Consider the following 15,780-nt stretch of genomic DNA (forward strand, 5'->3'; position numbering starts at 1 on the left):
CATTCTGACCACAGACAGAGTCTTGCTGTGGGACTTCACACTCAGGAGATGTGTGAATCTTGAAGCCTCTTGGCTGACAAATATTCATCAAGAGCTCACCTTGTGCCTGTGTTTCCGTCGGGGTGTGTACAGAAAGCAGATGCCATGAGAGGATTTGTTGAGGAGGATTTATATTCGACGAGGCTGTTTAGAAAGGTGTGGGGCATGGAGCCACACAGGATGGAGCAGTGACTTCTGGCTCAGAGGCAGCAATTATGTTATCAGTTCCAGCAATGGCATGGTCACAATGGCATGCTCTCCCACATATAGAATTGTGGGAAGCCCGGTGGGGGTGGGGTTAAGGGGGCAGTGGCCTTCAGCTAAGGGACTTACCTGCTTGAGTGTGTCTTTGCTGGGAAGAAATCGGAAGAAACATCACCTTTGTTTTATTTGTTTGTTTGTTTTTGTTTTTGTTTTTTTGTTTATAGACAGGGTTTCCTGTGCTATAGCCCTGGCTATCCTGGAACTCACTCTGTAGACCAAGCTGGCCTTGAACTCACAGAGAGATCCACCTGCCTCTGCCTCCTGAGGGCTGGGATTAAAGGCATGTGCCACCACACCTGGCTGGAAACACCACCTTCTTTAGCTGACATTTCTTTTCTTTCTTTTCTTTTCTTTTTTTCTTCAATGTTCAGGATCCCCTCCCTTCCCCCAGTCCCCGGATCAAATTTCATAAATGCCTGGGAGCAGAGAGACATGCAGGGCAATTGTTTTGTGGGGCAGCTAAATGGGGCAGCAGGCAAGAGAGGGAAGAAGCAGCTGTGGGTACCTGGGGCAGCAAACTCAAGACAAGAAGATCAATGTTAAACTGCACACTGGGCAACGACTCAGATTTTGTGGGGACTAAAGTTCATATAATGTTATAGGATTCACTTTAAGAAACAACATAGGCCAGGAGCGGAGGCACACACTTTTAACTCAGCACTTGGGAGTTGGAGGCAGGTAGATCTCTGGGAGTTCCAGGCCAGCCTGATCTATATAGTGAGTTTTTGGGACAGCTAGAGTTACATAGTGAGACCTTGTCTTAAAAGCAAAGCAAAGCAAAGCAAAACAAAACCTTTAAATTGGTAAAACAATGCAGTTAATAGGAACACCGAAAGCCTTTCCCAGGGCTCCAGAAGACGCAGATCCAAAATGCAGTTTGAAGCCCATGCTTACAGCCTTTAGGATGACAGAGACCTTGAAACAAAGCAAACTGGCATTTGAGAACTGCAGCTTAAATACTGAGGAGGGTTAAGTAAACACCGAGATGTGTTTCGGAAATTTGAAATGAGTCTCTTTGTCTAATCGTTTAGTAAATCAACCTACAGTGAGTGTTGGTAATATTTATTTCGGTTCTTAGGACTTTGAGAGAACCTCCTAAGACAACAGCTAAGTCCCAGCAGCTGTAAACCACACTTCCCAGAAGCCCTCGGGCTCAGAGGACTCCGGGCCTTCTCCGAGGCTCAAAGACTACAATTCCCAGTTTGGAGCGATAACAAGGACTACAACTCCCGGCATGCCCGCAGAGGTGGCGGGGGAAGCGCGGCCTTCCTCTCGCCCCGCCTCTCTTGTCCCTCGCAGCCAATGGGAAGGCGCAGTACTGCAGGGTCTGGCGTGGACAGTGCTGTGGGCAAGTTGCGAGTCGAGGAAAGCGGCGGGAAGTTCGTACTACGCTGTGGACGGCGGGTTGGCCGCTCTGGGTAGGGAGCTGGGGCTGGCGGCGGGACGTTTGGTAGGGCTTCGCTTCAGAGCGGCATTTGGTCTTCCGCCGCGGCTGAGTTGGGCCTGCCCGGGAACCTTCGCTTCCCAACCGGCTCGCGGAGCTGCCGGAAGCCCGGTTCTAGAAGGCCACCCGAAGCCTGGCTCGGGCCAGAGCAGCAGACAAGGGGTGACAGGTACCAGGTGCGGCCGAGCCTATCTCTTTCTTAGGAGCGTTGCGATGAGGCGTGGGGCACCCGCGGGCTGCCAGCTTCTCGCCCCTAGCCCGGCATTGCTCCTGTGAGCTCTACCGCAGGAGCCCTATTTCTCGGTCTTCAAAAGCGAACTTAGGTTTTCTCCAGAGCCAAAGGTTTAGACGATTCCAGTCCAAATAGCCGTAGGTGTAAAACTTGGGCCATAGTCTTTGAGAAACGTGGAGAGAGACAGACATGCTAATCCCGATGAAGCTAACTGGTTTTTTTTCGTATTGTCTTTGAAGTTAACTATTCTTTATGTCTGTAATCTTCCGTTCCCTCCCTCATTGCTCTTGGCACAATTTGGAAAGAGGATTTTGCCATTGGGAAGGTGGTGTTTAAACTTATGGGATCCTTGTAAAGCTTCATTAATTAATGCCACCCTCTCTTTAAAAAAACAAAAACAAAAACTGGAATTGGCCATCTGTTGAGTCTGGAATTCAAAACAGTAAAAAAGGAAATGTAGAACAGAACTTATTTTTTAAGAGTGCATCTCACTTTTGTGTGTATGTTTGTGTGTGTGTGAGTGATGCCGATCATAATGTTTGGGGAAATTTAATTTACAGTTATGATTGGCATTAGATTTCTGGGCAGTTAAGATAATGCTCATCTACCTGGAGGGAGGCATGTAAGTTGACTTCACTTAATAATGGCTTTCCCCGTTGTGCTACCGCAGATGGCGGGCACTGCGACTCAGCATTTCTGACAGAGGCGGTGCTGACACAGTAACATGGGTTGAGTTGGATAACAAGTGCGGGTTTAGGATTAGGGATTCGGTACTGCGCTAGTATCCAATACTGTATCACTTTGATAACTGGAATGGCTGCTGCTAAGGCTTGCCATTGCAGAGATGATGAGAGTCTATTTGTTAAGCAAATGAGATGGTGGTGTGGATGCGCTAAGCAGGGAGCCTGGCATCTAATAACTTCCTGAGTGCCCAGGGAATGGTTATATGGAAAGCTTACACTGAGCCTTACTCAAGTACGCGCGCGTGTGTATTTTAAAAATAACAGCAGTGCATCTAAAATGTTGACAGATCCTAAAATTAAATTTCTTACAGGAAATAGGCCAGCTTTTCTTAATTTTGAGAACTAATGTGAAATAAGTGAATGTCCCAGATGTCTAGAAAAGACAAAGATTTAATTTTGACTGTTTTCCTGTAAAGAAGTCCCTAGTAGACATACTACAACTAGGATTTGATTTGGAAAATAAAACCTTAAAATATTATTGATTTTAAAAAACAAACACATTTGGAAATGGGATTTACCTCACATCAAATCCAGAAGGGTGACTCCTTAAGTTTATGCAAATGAGCAAAGGCTCTTGTCTCTAAGCAGCAGGCAGTGAGCCTGCTGGGAATTGAAGTGCTGTTGTCTTGTGATAGAGAAATGAGGCTGCTGAAGAGGTTGGTCTGGATGTAACTGGCTGAGCTTGGAGCAGGTTTTAGACTGGTGGCGCAGTTTGGACGCTTGTCAGGGGTTTGCTTGTTATTTTTTTTGTTTTGTTTTTCGAGACAGGGTCTCTGTGTAGCCTTGGCAGTCCTGGATTTGCTTTGTAGACCAGGTTGGCCTCGAACTCAGCAATCTCCCAGCCTCCCAAGCGCTGGGATTAAAGTGCATGTGCCGCCACCGTCCGGCTGTTTGTGGTATTTTCAAGCAAGGTCTCACTATGTCGTCCTGGCTGTCCTGGAACTCTCAATGTAGACCAGGCTGGCCTTGAACTCACAAGAGAGCTGCTTGCCTCTGCCTCCCAAGTGCTGGGATTAAAGGCATGTGCCACCACTGCCTGGCTGTCAAGGTTCATTGTAAGTGTGAGAGGACGTAGACTGATTCATTCCCCTGAAGCCACATGGCTCCTGCTAAGTGCAAAACCTATTCTTGCGTTATACTGTTTTGTTGAAGCAGTAGGGTATGAGGTGAGTTTAGAAGAGTGGTAACTTCAGCAGCCAAACCTTCAGCTCAGTGGTGAAATTTTTGGTCCGTATTTCTTTGACTGTTTGTAGTTGTCACTGTAAAGCCATACGGACATCCAGTGCCATTTAAGACTCACTCTGAGAATGGTATCCAAGCCCCCTCGCCAGAGGTTGCTGCACTGAAGTAGCTTGGCGTGCTTTCCTGATATTCTTGCTGCATTTCTGAATATTGCCCGAAATCTTTAGGCTTAAACTCAAGCGCATTATTCTTTTGAGTGGTATATATGTAGTGCTTGTTTTTTTATTAACTTAATTTTAGTTTTTTTGAGACAGGATCTTATTGTGTAGTCTAGGCTGCCCTAGAATTACTTTGCAATCCAGGTTGGCTGGAACCCACAACAATCTTCATGGCTTACCCAAGTGCCCAGTTATGTGTGTGTGGTGGGTGGGGTGGTATGCATGCCTCACCTGGCTAGGCTATGCTTTAAAAGCAGCTCTTCGGAACCTAGGGAGCTATTAGGTGTGTCTGGACCCCAGAGTAGGTATTACATCTATCAACAAGTACTAATGACAAGGACATTTTACTGTCATTCTTTTTTTTTTTTTTAAGATTTATTTATTATTTATACAGTATTTTGCCTGCATGTGTGTCTGCGTGCCAGAAGAGGGTACCAGATCTCATTATAGATAGTTGTGAGCCGCCATGTGGTTGCTGGGGGTTGAACTGAGGACCTTTGAAAGAACAAACAGTGCTCTTAACCTCTGAGCCGTCTTTCCAACTTTTCCAGCCCTTACAGCCATTCTTTTTTTTTTTTTTTGGTTTTTCGAGACAGGTTTTCTCTGTATAACAGCTCTAGCTGTACTCAAATTTGCTCTGTAGACTAGGCTGGCCTCAAACTCACAGAGATCCACCTGCCTCTGCCTTCCGAGTGCTGGGATTAAAGGTGTGCACCACTATTGCCCGGCATTACTGCCATTCTTTAATAAGCTTAAGAATTTCTTTAGGTGCAGCATGCTTGTCAACTTGGGAAAATTGATGTTGTGAGTCATATTTAGTCTTAGGTAAGGTAGTTTTGAGTTACTAAATAACAAATGTTTGGACATAGATGTCAGACAGACTGTATGGCTGCCTCACAGTGTGCTTATACAGTCGGACTGTGTGGCTATCTCAGTGTGCTCATACAGACGGACTGTGTGGCTATCTCACAGTGTGCTCATACAGACGGACTGTGTGGCTATCTCACAGTGTGCTCATACAGACGGACTGTGTGGCTGTCTCACAGTGTGCTTATACAGACGGACTGTGTGGCTATCTCATTGTGTGCTTATACAGTCGGACTGTGTGGCTATCTCACAGTGTGCTTATACAGATGGCCTGTGTGGCTATCTCATTGTGTGCTTATACAGTCGGACTGTGTGGCTATCTCACAGTGTGCTTATACAGATGGCCTGTGTGGCTATCTCACTGTGTGCTTAGACAGACTGGCTATCTCACTGTGTGCTTATTCAGATGGACTGTGTGGAATTGTAAGAGGATGCTTACACGTCTTTAGTCCCAGCATTGGGGAGACAGAGGCAGGCAAATCTCCGTGAGTTTGAGCCAGCCTGATCTACATAGTGAATTCCAAACCAGTCAGTGCTTCATGGTGAGACTCTGTTTTGAAAAACCACCACCACCATCACCACCACCACAAAACCCCTAAAGCTATGCTTATACAAGCCAACTGCAGACACAACAGTATGCTTATACAAAGTAACTGCAGATATCACCGTACACTTTTGCAGATTGACTGCCACCAATGTCACTGGGTGATATCATTTTATGGGACTTCTCTGTACTCACTCACTGACTGGCAGGTTGTTAGGTGCCTCGTGACTGCATTTTGATGAGTCTGTATCAGCTCCTGTCCTTATATGGGTGTCTGGTCCAAAGGATGGGAGCCTGTGCTCTAGGACTTAAAAATTAAGATGGACATACATTTAGAGTAGTACTAAACTTAAATATGAAAATCAATATAACAATAAGCCATACAGTTGAATAGGAAGATACACTAAATGGAAGTCATAATTAAATGGCAGAGTAATTAGTTTGAAAATTTGAAATACTCAGGTTCAAGTAGCTATCACACTGACACTGGAAGGAAACACTCTTGACACAGCTCAGTGTTAGGAACAGAATGATTGCATGGGGAGTAAAAATGAGGACCTTACAGTTGCTGTCTGCTTTAGAGTTCTCTCTGTGAGCAGATGCGTATACTCTAGACTTAGCTTCTTGTTTTAAGAACCTCAGAGAGACCACATTATGTAACTGGATTTTACAAAAGGTTTAACAATATGTAGTTTGCAGTCTTATAGCCAGGATAATGACAGCTTTATTTGAGGTTGTAGTTCTCAAGTTATTTTACCAAATATGTGTAGGCATGAGGGTATTGTGTAGTTTAAATTCTGATCTCTGGTCTAAATGTTGTGTAAACTCTGCTTTCCAATTGTCCCCTTGATGTGTCAGTAAAGCAGTTGATGAGCAAGGAAGAGAATAGGGCTGGACTTCCTCAGACAGGGGAGGAGAAGTTAGAAGAGGAAGTAGGGGACTCAGCCACGGGGAGAGGGTAGAGAGAGTCCAAGGAAGAGCAGGAGGAAGGAGCTGCCACTGAGGAAAGCTACAAAGTGCAACTATCACTGCCCTGTTTGCTGCGAGTAAGATAAAATAACATAGAGGGTTAAGAACAGACTTAAACTGCTCAAGATTGTGTTGTGAAGTTTGCTTTTAAACAAATATAAAAAGTCTCAATTATTTATGTGATAGCTGGGTTAAGAAATAAGCTAATAGAAACACTGTTTTATAAAAATAACTTCAACATGTATGTACTGAACAAGTACCATCATTTGGTGGCACTCTGTCCTGCTGTGTTGTGGGCCTGTCTCAAGGTACTGAGTACTTAGAGAGTGCTGCTAACCCTCACAGACTGTAGATTGCTTCTGGAAGAAGAGAAACTTACTATTGTTACTGTAGACAATCAGTAACCATCCCTCCTCCCTAATTTACTGTTTCATTTGGCACTGGCCATCACCATGCAGATTCCGTGTAATTATAAATTCTCTGTTAGAGGTAATAAGAAAGTCTTTAGACATCAGAAAAGTTAAAATTTTCTTTCTTTTTTTGGTAAAAGCTGAATTCAGCTCATATTGCTTAAGAGATTCAGCCTTGTTTTTTCAGAAGTCATGGTTTGGAAATTTATCTTCTTAGAACTTGCTGACAGGTCTATAAAATGTATAGATATAGACACTGTGAAATTAATTTGGCAGTTTCTTAAAAATTTAAACATAGAGCCGGGCGTGGTGGCGCACGCCTTTAATCCCAGCACTCGGGAGGCAGAGGCAGGCGGATCGCTGTGAGTTCGAGGCCAGCCTGGTCTAAAAAGTTAGTCCAGGAAAGCCAAGGCTACACGGAGAAACCCTGTCTCGAAAAACAAAAAACAAAAAACAAACAAACAAAAAAAACAAAAAAACAAAAATTTAAACATAGACTTAACATGATACCACAGTTGCACTCTTGGACACTTACCTTAGATAAATAAAAATTTGCATTTGTACAAAATCTTATTCATTAATACTCATAGACACTTTATTTTTGTTTTGTTTTTTGTTTTTTCAGACAGGGTTTCTCTGTAAAAGTATTTTTTTTTTTCCCCTCTAGTTTTTCGAGACAGGATTTCTCTGTTTAGCCTTGACTGTCCTGGACTCGCTTTATAGACCAGGCTGGCCTTGAACTCACAGAGATCCATCTTCCTGTGCCTCCGGGTGCTAGGATTAAAGGTGTGCGCCACCACCAGCAGGCTCATAGACACTTTATAATAGCCCCAACCCAGAAAGAACTCCACCTTGGGGTGACAGAGGAGAAACATGTGTTATGGCCATATAGTGGAGCACCAGACAACAACAAAGGGCAGCTGCTGGTGCACACGGCAGTTTGAATGGAGCTCACAGACTTTGAGCTAAGTGTAAATAGCTACGGGAAGGCGGGATTCAGGAGCACAGCCAGGAGATGGGGGTGGAAAGAGGCTTCCTTGCAGGGAGGAGAGCACGGCAGTTAGTTTGCAAAGCAGGAGTCTCCCCAAAGAAAGCAACAGGCTTTATGTGTTTGTGTGAGACAGGGTTTCTCTGTGTTTGGCTGTCCTAGAGCTTGCTCTATAGATCAGGCTGGCCTTGAACTCACAGATCTGCTTGTCTCTGCCTCTGAAGTGCCAGGTGTAAATGTGTGCACCATCGCCATCAGGTCAGCAAGGGGCTTTTATGGGAAGGGAAGCTTACCCATTGTCACATTGGGAAGATGCCTCATCACATGTGGAGGCGGTGTATTCATGGACATGGTCAGTTGGAGATCATTATCACATTAAAAGTGCAACATGGTGGGGGCTGGAGAGATGGCTCAGTGGTTAAGAGCACTGCCTGCTCTTCATAGGTCCTGAGTTCAATTCCCAGCAACCACGTGGTGGTGCCCTCTTCTGGTTTGTAGGTGTATCTGTAGATAGATGCATAAAATAAATAAATCTTTTTTAAAAAGTGCAACATGGATAGCTCTCAGAAGGCATTTTAGGGAGACAGTGAAGCAATTTACTCTCAATTTTTCACCTAAAAATGAGTGTGACTTTGGTTCCTTGGAAGTTTTTCTTAACCTTAGATGAAACAAAAGGAAAAAGATTTTTATGTTGATTTATTTATTGTGTGAGTGTCAGGGGACAGCTTGTGGGGGCTGGTTCTTTCTCTATGGGTCTTGGTCCTCTCTGTAGGTCGTAGAGATTCAACTCACCTACTAGCTAAGCCATCTCTTGCCTCTATTCTCATAGTCTTTTCAAAGGCGCAGCAGCCTCCTTTCTCTAAACATATAGGAGTCAGTGCTTAGAAAGTGGCCAGCAAGTCAGGCGGTGGTGGCGCACCCCTTTAATCCTAGCACTTTGGAGGGGGAGGCAGGCGGATCTCTGTGAGTTCTAGGCCAGCCTAGTCTACAGAGCGAGCCTCAGGACAGCCAGGACTACACAGAGAAACCCTGTCTTAAAAACAAAACAAACAAAAAACCAAAACAAAAACCCTCAAAGAAAGTGACCAGGCAGTGCTGGTTTTTGTAGAGTTCTCAATGACAGCAGGGTAGAAATGGAAGGCAGGCTAGTATTTGCTTAGGTTAGCGCTGAGTTTCTTTGGGTGATGGGACAGCCCTGTGTACAGCTGTGGTGGTTATGTGGGCGACGTTTGAACAGGATGAGGTGTAGAAACAGCCTGAAAGCTGAAATTTGAATAAGGAGTTAATTACTAGTGCTGAATTGTCAGTTTACTAGTTTTGGTTATTGCTTATCCATTGTAGGGCTGTCTGTCATTTTATGTAGCCATTGAAGGGCGTGGCAATTCTAAATAAAGCTGTATGAATGTTCATTTTCAGGTTGCTGTGTGAGTGTAAAGCTTACATTTTTTTCTAGGATAAATGCCCAGGAGTAACTGTCAGGTTGTGTGGTGTGTGTGCTCAGCTTAAGAACTGCCAAACTTTGCCAGTGTAACTGCACTGCCTCAGCCCCGCCATCACTGAGATCCAGCTCTCACTTTCATTTGCACTTCCTAAGGGCTAATCTTCTCCTGTGCTTATTTGCCTCTCACATCTTCTTTGATGACTTAACTCTTCAAGTCTTTTGCCCACTTTATAATTGGAATGTTTGTTTTCTTAGAGCTTTAAAAATGTGTTTTAGATCCATCTTTGCCAACTGCAGGGCTTGTGAGTACATTCTTTCAGTCCCTGGGCTTGTCTTGCCTTTCGCAGCATCGTCTTTCTGGAGAAGTGTAGTTCATTACTTTATGGAGTGTGGTCTTGGTGTCAAGAGTTGTGTGCTCAGCTCTCGGTCTTATATTCCCTGTAGGTGTTTCACAGTTTTATGTTCTGTCTCTATTTGTGTTACATCTATCCTAGCTTGATGTTTTGTATATGATGTGAAGTTTAAATCTTTGTTCTTTTTCTTTTGTCTGTGGGTGTCCACTTACTCCTAAGCCATCGGTTGAAAAGATGACTCTTTCTCCATAGAACGGCCATAGACCATAAACTGAGTATCAAAATGAAAATGGGAGGAAATGAATGAGCACTTAAGTAAATGTGAATACAGATATATAAAGGTATAAAATGGCCTGAGTCTTGACAAAGATGGAATTATATTTAGAACAGAGTCATGGCACAGGTAGGGACTGGGTATTTGAAGTCAATATTTTGGAATTGAAGTTTAAGGAAGGATGGTTAGTTTGTGAGTAGAAACAGTTGACGAGGTGGCAGTATGAGCAGAAAATGATATTAAAAGAAATCTTTTAGGGTCATGTGAAGGAGGAACAGGGATAACCATGACTCGGCATACCACTCAGTGAGACGAAGGTGCACTAGAGAGCTGAGAGAGTGATGGACTATCATGTTGTTAATCTCTAGTTCTTCCTAAAAGCATGAGTTAGCTTTCTGCCACTGGGGCAAAATGCTTAAGATAATCACCTTACTAGGAGGAAAGGTTACTTTAGCTTAAAGAGGTTCTAGTTCATTATAGGTTAGTCATGTTACACTGGGGTCATGCAGAGAAGACCATCATGGTGAGACTGTCATGGAGGAAGCTGCTCACCTCCTGGTATCCAGCGAGCACAGAAAAAAGGAAGAGATGGGTGTCCAAGTATCACTTTTTCCCCCCCAAGACAGGGTTTCTCTATGCAGCCCTGGCTGTCTTGAACTCACTTTGTAGACCAGGCTGGCCCCAAACTCACAGAAATCCACTTCTGCCTCCCAAGCGCTGCAATTAAAGGCCTGTGCCACCACACCCAGCTCCTGTATCACTTTTTAAAATAAAGATTTATTTATTTATTATTATGAATACAGTGATCTCTCTGCATGTACACCTGCAGGCCAGAAGAGGGCATCAGATCACATTCTAGATGGGTGTGAGCTACCATATGGTTGCTGGGAATTGAACTCAGGACCTCTGGAGGAGTAGTCAGTACCCTTAACCTCTGAGCCATCTCTCCAGCCGCCTCTAGTATCACTTTTAAGGGCACATCTTCCGTGACCTTACTTTCTTCTTTAGGTCCAACCTCCTAATGGCCTCACCACTTCTTACTACGGCCATGGACCGATGCCCAAACTAGTACCACAAAGATTTTTGAGGGAGAGTTATCTAGAATATAACAAAGGCTAATGATATATTTTGGACTCTTGTTGTTGTCCTCAGTGATTGACAAATCTGGACTTTCAAACTCCTCAGTGCTGCTTTTAGCAGGTTACACATGGAAAGATGACTAGATTCTATTGGCTTGTTGTTGTACATGACTTTTGGACTAAGGCTGAAAAGGGTCCAAGTGTTGAATCACTGAGGTGATTAAAAAGAGTTGATAAATTGACCCCTTGAGGAAAAGTTGGTGGCACCAGATATATTTGTGATGACAGATAAGGGACTCAAGTGTTCTGTCAGTGTGTCCTGACCTGTCCAGAGGGTGAGGGTACCTAGCTGCTCTTCCAGAGCATGAGGATCAGATCAGATGAGGAACACTGGCTCTTCGTGTTGTGATATGGCTTTTACTTCTTGACTTAAACTACTTGGCTTCTGTTTATCACCCACTAGAGTTCTTGATTTTCTTTTTTTGTTTGTTTTTGAGACAGGGTTTCTCTGTGTAGCCTTGGCTGTCCTGAACTCACTTTGCAGACCAGGCTGGCCTTGAACTCACAGCGATCTGCCTGCCTCTGCCTCCCGAGTGCTGGGATTAAAGGCATGCGCCGCCACCACCCGCCTAAATTCTTGATTTCTTTTTTCATACAAGTTATGCCATGCCTCCTCCTGCTCACCAATGGGAATCTCATTTGTTTCCTGCATTTAAAAGGCCATGTTGAATATAAACATTAGATTCTATCACTTTAAAAGTAGGCAGCTAACAAATAAAACTTAAATAATGTTAGACAGACTACTAGAAAGCGATTCAGTTTTTGCTTTATTTAGAACGGAAAACATAACATTCCATTGTTTTAAAAGTGATGACTTGTTGAGTAAAGGCTTTTGCTGCATAAGAGACAGGATGGTGTGTAGGGATGCAAGGTGGGTATGGCAGATCTCTGTAGCCACTTCCTGTGCCCACAGTACCTTTCTGCTGGCTGACTTCTACAGTCAGATCCTGCCTACTTGTATGCTGAGACTGATCACAGTGTTACACTCCTGATTGCAACTCTTCAGTAGTACTGTCACAGAATTTTTCCCTACAGAAGAGCCGGCTCTTAGAGTGCTGTGCAAGCTGCCCATTTAAAACTATCATTGCTTGGCACCTATGCCCTAGTGACAGTTTGACCAACATGTGAGCAGGCACACTGCCATCCTGACAGATGGGTGTGAGTACAGGCAGCCAAGAAACCATGTATCTGCATCTAGTGTATCTGTTAAGGGCAGGATTCCCAGTTGGGATGTTCAAACGTCTGTCCATCCTGAGCTTTCACGCCTGTGGATAAAGGGATGTCATCATTAATCCCAGCTCTGACTGAGATTACATGGATCTGTAAGAGCGCTTTGGCTCTTACAGAAGTAGGCGGTTGGGGACAGTTAGGATAACTATTGTCTCCCTCATCACAGGAATCCTTCAAATAACCGTTTCCTCTTTCTCCTAGCTAGAGAGGTTTGTAACGAATGCAAAGCTGTTTAGAGATTCTTCTGATACTTCTGGAATGAATGTGGCTTTGTTTTCCAGTGATTTGTTCATGCTCTGTGCAGTGATGTGTGTGTGTACATACCCGTGTTTATGTAATGGGAGTGAGAGCTGAGATCCAGTATACATCGAGTATGACATTAGGACAATCTGAATCAGCATCATATCAAGGAAAAATAGTTCCCGGCTTACAATTAGATGTGAGAATTGTCTATGAAACCTACACGAGTCTATTGTCATCTGAGCATACTAGAAGGGGGTGCTTTTGTTTTTTTCAAAAGATATCAAAAACTATCCTTTTTTTCAACTCAGTTCTTCCCATCCTTGGACTTTACCTAGACATTTTCTGTTGTACATGGTGTAGACTCTAGTGACAGCAAATGCACTACGTCCAGTGTAGTGCTTCTCAAGTCTTGAGTTGTTGACCGTTTGGTTTGTTCTTTGGTTGCAGACTTTCTGCCAGAGGGACAAAGTCATCCTCATTTGAGAAACCCTATTCTACTTTAAATTTTAACTGTATGAAAATTCTTATTGTCTGTGGAAACCTACACTGCTCTGTGTTTTGGAGCCTCTCGCTTCACATAGCATCCTCTCAGACAGGATCAGGCACTCTCAGTCACTGAGTGGAAACACCTACAGTTTGTAAGCTCTTTGATACATGGCCTGGTTCCACGTCTGTTCACCAGTGTCTTTCCTTTTTCTGAGTTCTCTTTTTAAGTTCTAGTGTATAAAACGGAATCAATGCTCCAGGCATGCCTTGATGCAAAAGGCCTGGATCACATGTCTTGTAGATGTCCCTTTCTTGTGTCAGGAACAGGTGCTGGCCCCCCTAGCCCCTACACATCACATTGTGTTAATATTTGCTGCCTTCTTACCACTGTGTGCACACAGCCTAGAACTGAGTAAGTCTCCTTTGTACCCAACCTGCTCTATGCTGTGGTTCTGAATTAGTTTGGGGCTGTAAGTGTTGGGAGCAGATATTTTATTCTGTTAAATTTACTTTTATTGTACTATCTATCTAACAAACATTTTTAGGTATTTTAGAATCCCAATTCTTGGTAAGATTGGACATTTCCTGCTTAAATATTGCTCATGATGTCAGCTGAAACTGGAACTACAAGAGAAAAGCATGTGTACGCACACGTCTGCTGATTGAGAGGAAGACTGAAGTGAGAAGCCTGGGAATCCTAATATTATTAAGCAGCCGTGCAGAAAGGTAGCCCAGGTGACCGGGAGGGGATGCCATGGAAGTAGGATCAGATGTCAATGTTCTGTAAGCTGCCAGACTGTGCTCAGCATTGTGCTGGGTCCTTGAACAGAGGGCATGGTTGCCGTGTTCTGCTCCTGTTTCTGTTACCTTTCTGCTTTAACTGTAACAGTAGAATGTAGAATGCATGTTGTAGTAAAGTGACGTTGTAATAGTTTCTTTACTGATATAGACAAACTGTTAAGGCCTAATAAGCAAGAGAAATGCAGACTTCTCCAGGGTTGTAAGTTCTGGAAATAGATGAAGATACCTCGACATTAAAGAGGAAAGCCCTGGCGAGTCAGGTGTTTTTTAGCCTGGGTAGTGAGAGATAGGAGAGGAGTAAGAAGCTGCAGTTGTTAGAAATGGTGGTGTGGGTTTTGTAGCTCTCTTCCAATGACTGGCCTTCTGACCTATAACCATTTTTTAACAGAAAGGGGTTCAGTGTGATTACATTTGCTGCAAAATGACAATGTGCAAGAGTAGTGTGTGTGTGTGTGTGTGTGTGTGTGTGTGTGTGTGTGTGTGTGTGTGTGTGTGTGACGCCCCCGCAGGTGCTGGGGAGCTAACATAGGGCCTTGTGCATCTTGTACATGGTAAGCAGATCCTCTACCACTAAGCTACATTCCCAGCCACAGTGTGTTAATTTCACATGTTCTTTGGACAAGAAGAAGTTTTTAGAACCAAAGGAGGAATCTTTAAAAGAATCTGTTAGTTCTAAGTCATATTGTCTTAAAAGGTCCATGGAAAACAAGTGTGAGAACACGCTGCAGCTGTGTACAGCTTTGCTTTACAGAGTAGTTCTTGCATGAGTGATAATCTTTTTGTCTCGTAAAACAAATCTTAATTAAACCCACAGTCCAAACAAGCTGAGCTTCCCAACAACAACAGCAAAGATAGTAACTCTGTACATTGTTCTTAGTTCAGTGATTGTCTTTTACACTATAACAGCATATCAGCATATAGATGTGTTTGGCACACATTTATTTTATATATCTAGAATAGCCAGTTATAATGTTTGATACCTTTAGTAGTAGAGCTTAGTAAACTGCTAGTTTTCCAAAGTCGTTGTACCAATTAGCATTCCTACTAGCCAGTCATTCCCGACTCCACATGCCACAATTAGGTCATACTCAGCTCCCTCCCCTCCCCTCCCCTCCCCTCCCCTCCTCTCTTCTCCCCTTCCCTTCCCTTTTTCCTTCCCTTCCCTTTCCTTTTTCCTTCCCTTCCCTTTCCTTTTTCCTTCCCTTCCCTTCCCTTTCCTTTTTCCTTCCCTTCCCTTTCCTTTTTCCTTCCCTTTTCTTTTGTAGCCTTAGCTGTCCTGGAACTCTGTAGATCAGGCTGGCCTCAAACTCAGAACACAGAGATCTTCCTGTCTCTGCCTCCCGAGCGCTGGGATTAAAGTTGTATGCCACCACCGCCTGGGACTTGAAACGTAAAATTCTCCTACCCCAGCCACTGTGCCCAAGCAGCTAAACAGTAAACACATGAGTAAGCAAATGGTCTTTCTCCCACTGTCTCTTCTGTGTCTCACTGAAGTGCTGGAGTTTTATATGTTCTGAGTGTGACTTCCCTCTTTGGCCTTGTAGCAGTTTTGGGTGAACTGAAACCTTAACCACTTCTGTCTAGCAGTCAGTGTGTCCTGTGCTCTCTTTCACTGCGTTTTTGCTACCTTGTGGTCCTGAAGGTACCTGGAAGCAGCTCTGCTGTCATCTAGATTGGCAGCTTCTTTGGTTCCTTTTACACGTAGACCTGGGTGCCTCAGAAGTATTTTGTGTAGGAATAGCTCTTGCCTGTGCTGATGCCAAACCAGCTCAGCCTGTAGCAGTTGGTCCTGTGGTTCACAGTATCTCTGGTGGGCTGCAGCCTGGTGAGAGTGCAGTAGGTTGTTGCCTTTACTTTCATTCCCTCATGATCTGTTATGATCCTTTTTTGTGCTTGTTAGGCCACCTGCATGC

The 15,780-nt window shown here is 44.0% G+C and overlaps 1 protein-coding gene across 1 annotated transcript in view; it reads left to right on the top strand.

Annotated features, from left to right (window-relative positions):
- Positions 1 to 1,603: 1,603 nt before the first annotated feature.
- The window catches only part of Vrk1 (VRK serine/threonine kinase 1), a 69,254-nt gene continuing 55,077 nt past the window's right edge, over positions 1,604 to 15,780 (top strand). Inside the window, exon 1 of the mRNA XM_051151112.1 lies at positions 1,604 to 1,721. The gene's annotated coding sequence lies outside the window, so the exon portion shown is untranslated. The remainder of the gene's footprint in view (positions 1,722 to 15,780) is intronic.

Source organism: Acomys russatus, chromosome 1, assembly GCF_903995435.1.
Source record: "Acomys russatus chromosome 1, mAcoRus1.1, whole genome shotgun sequence".
In the NCBI taxonomy this organism is placed as follows: domain Eukaryota; kingdom Metazoa; phylum Chordata; class Mammalia; order Rodentia; family Muridae; genus Acomys; species Acomys russatus.